Here is a 4,011-nt window from a genome sequence, read left to right on the forward strand (position 1 = left end):
CAGAAATAAACGTGTCCATCATTGCAGAAATTTCTATTAAAAAGCACTGCAGTAGGACTTGCTGCTTGTATACTGAAGGTGCACAGAGACTATGCCCTGAAGTTCACTATTTGAATAGAAATGAACAAACTTTTCAAAGCATTGATTTCTTCACAAAGCCAAGTATTTTGATAGCAATAAGAATCAAGGGTGATATTCTCCATTTGAATTGGGATTACCTCATTCCGGTTAGTCAGACACTTGCTAAACACTGCGTGCCAGACAGTATTTTTGATACTAAAAAAACAATACTGGTCAAGATGCTCAAAATCTGGAAGAATAATGTCAGCAACATAATGAGATAGGAAATTCCGGGCCATACCCAATGCAGAAACACCAACTTAAAAACAATCTACAGCCCAAAAAGACTTTATGAGAATTCAGACATCATTTAGGAAGACGCATCACCACAGCTCAAAGCCAAGAACCACCACAATGGAACAAGTAAGAAAAGCTGTTTCGTTTCAACCATGTCATTGGGACAGGGGACAGTGGTGTCAACAGATGGCTTGTCTTTCACCTGATTCAGGGCACTGACAGAGAACTGACATACCTTGGGTATCTGAGGATTACAGAAAACAAGGAATGCAGAGATGGTGTCAGCACTAAAGACTTAAAATCCTGAAGCCCAAAATCTGAATAGTTCACCAGGATCAGCAATCAGCACCCAGCTCATGTCTTCCTTCTGGGAAAAGAAAGAAAAGCAGAGAGCATAGGCCTAATGTTCTGTTTTCTGGGGATGCTGTAGAGATACTGGTTTCTATCTCTTATGTGGAACACTGGAATAGATATAACTTGGATACCTGGGGGCTGCAGAAGATTCAGAATGGTATAGTCACAGAAAAACTGCAAGCCTTTCCACCGCCAAAAGAAGATGCATCCTCAGAAAAGATTTGAAAGCCCCTCCCAAATCTTTAACCTAGCTGATTAGTGAAGGTCTGTTCCTGTGTGAATTCAGTCCATAAAACTGGGAATAGAGACTGTTTTTGTCCAAATGTGTCCCAATGCAAAGTTACAAGGTACATGAAGAAACAGAGTAACCAAAGGCAAACAATTAATCTCCAGAAACTGACCCTAAAGAAAGTGGTATAGTACAGTAGTGTTAACTATATGTACATTGTTGTAAAGCAGATCTCAGAATTTATTCATCTTCCTTAACTGAAACTTTATACCCATTTAATAACTCCCAATTTCCCCTTCCTATGGCCCCTGGAAATCACTATTCTATTTTCTGCATCTAAGAGAGCAATTATTTTAGATACCTCATATAAGATATTTAAAGATAAATTCAATGATATATGTGTTTTACCATGATGGGGAAAAAAAAAAAAAAAGATGTTCAAAACCCATTTCCAGGCTTTGGGAAATAAAATAAGACTATAAAATATTCTTCAAAAAAAAAAAGTAATCAGAGCTATGAGATAAACAGTATGGCCTAGAGTGATAGGGGAAAGTAGAGGAAAACTTAGTTAACATCTAATAGTTGTCAGGATGATAAGGAAAGTCCTTACAAGGACCTGATATCAAAGTAGTCATGAAATACTAGTGGAATTTTGACATAAACATGCAGATTTTAAAGATGTAGTATTTCAGTGCAAAGGGAGAACATGTGAAAAAGTTTAAGGACAATAGAAAGCATATTTTACTTTGGAATGGTGATATGTGGGTAGGAGGGATGGGGAAATATAGAGTAAGGAGAAAATCTTTGTACGGAGGTGTAAGCAAGATCTATATCATGTTAGGGACTAGTGAAATATTTACATTTAGTATCCCAAACATTCATCAAATAGATTTTACCTTTTTTTTTTTTTTTTTTTATTTTATTTTATTTTATTTTTTTTTTAATAAATTTTATTGTTATATTCCCCATACAATTGCAGCCCCCCCATTCTGACCCCAATCCCTCCCCTCCCACCCCCGCCCCCTAAAAGTGTCTCTGGTTCATAGTTTTTTGTTGATTTTGATTTTCACTTTCTTATAGTTACTCATTTTCCTGGTCCCTTATTTAAGTTTTCTAGATTCCTGCTATGAGTGAGACCATCCGGTATTTTTCTTTTTCTTTTTGGCTTATTTCGCTCAGCATGATCCCTTCCAGCGCCATCCATGTTGCTGCAAATTGCATGTGTTTATCTTTTTTGAATGCTGAGTAATATTCCATGGTATATATGTACCACATCTTCTTGATCCAGTCATCTATTTTGGGCATTTGGGTTGTTTCCAAAGCTTAGCTATTGTAAACAGTGCTGCTATAAACATAGGGGTGCAGGTGTTCTTTGGAATTGATGTTTCTGTGTCCTTTGGGTAAATACCTAGGAGTGGAATTGCTGGATCATATGGAAGCTCTATGTTTAGTAGGTCCAGAAATCTCCATACAGCTTTCCACAGTGGTTGGACCAGTTTGCACTCCCACCAACAGTGCAGAAGAGTTCCTTTTTCTCCACACCCTCGCCAACATTTGTTGTTGCTAGTTTTTTTAATATGTGCCATTCTCACTGGTGTGAGATGGTATCTCATGGTAGTTTTGATTTGCATTTCCCTGATGACAAGTGATGTTGAACATTTTTTCATATGCCTGTTGGCCATTTGCATTTCCTCTTCAGAGAAGTTTCTTTTAAGCTCTTCTGCCCATTTTTTGACTGGATTATTTTCTTTGTTGTTGTTGAGTCTCATCAGCTCTTTGCAGATTTTTGTGATCAGTCCTTTATCATTAGTGTTGGGTGCAAAAATGTTCTCCCAGTTGGTGGGGTTTCTCTTTGTTTTTGTTATTGTCTCTTTTGCTGTGCAGAAGCTCTTTAATTTGATGTAGTCCCAGCTGTTTATCTTTGCCTTCACTATCACTGCTTTGGGTGATGTGTCTGTAAAGATGTCTTTGATGTGCAAATCACGTAGTGTTTCGCCTATATTTCCTTCTATATATTTTATGGTTTCAGGTCTTATGTCTAGTTCTTTAATCCATTTTGAGTTGATTTTTGTGTATGGTGTGAGGTGGTGGTCAAGCTTCATTCTTTTGCATGTAGCGACCCAGTTTTCCCAGCACCATTTATTGAACAAACTTTCTTTGCTCCAATGCATATTCTTTGCTCCTTTGTCAAAGATTAGTTGACCATAAATCTGTGGGTTTATTTCTGGATTTTCTATTCGATTCCATTGGTCTGTATGTCTGTTCTTGTTCCAATACCATGCAGTTTTGATGATTATGGCTTTGTAGTATAGTTTGAAGTCTGGGAGTCTGATGCCTCCATTCCCTTCTTTTTTTTTCAGGAGAGCTTTGGCTATTCGGGGTTTTTGGTGATTCCATATGAATTTCATCAATAATTGTTCTATTTCTTTGAAGAATGCCATTGAGATTTTGATTGGAATAGCATTGAATCTGTATATTGCTTTTGGTAGGATGGCCATTTTAATAATGTTTATTCTTCCAATCCATGAGCAGGGGACGTCTCTCCATTTCTTTGTGTCTTCTTCTATTTCTTTTAACAGTGTTTTATAGTTTTCTTTGTATAGGTCCTTTACCTCTTTTGTTAGATTTATTCCCAAATATTTGATTTTTTTTGTTTCAATAACAAAAGGGATGGTCTTTTTGATTTCTTCTTCTTCAGATTTATTGTTTGTGTATAGGAAGGCTACTGACTTTTGCGTGTTGATTTGTATCCTGCCACTTTACTGAACTGATTGATGAGTTGAATTAGCTTTTCTGTGGAGTTTTTGGGGTTCTCTATGTATAATATCATATCGTCTGCAAATAGTGATAGTTTGACTTCTTCTTTTCCTATTTGGATTCCTTGGATGTCTTTCTCTTGTCTTATTGCCCTGGCTAGGACTTCCAGTATTATATTGAAAAGCAATGGTGAGAGTGGACATCCTTGTCTTGTTCCAGATCTTAATGGAATTGCTTTCAGCTTTTCACCATTGAGAATGATACTGGCTGTTGGCTTGTCATAGATGGCCTTTATGATGTTGAGGTATGTTCCT

This window comes from Talpa occidentalis, unplaced genomic scaffold (genome assembly GCF_014898055.3).
Source record: "Talpa occidentalis isolate TD23 unplaced genomic scaffold, MPIMG_talOcc4v2.1 talOcc4.8, whole genome shotgun sequence".
Lineage (NCBI taxonomy): Eukaryota > Metazoa > Chordata > Mammalia > Eulipotyphla > Talpidae > Talpa > Talpa occidentalis.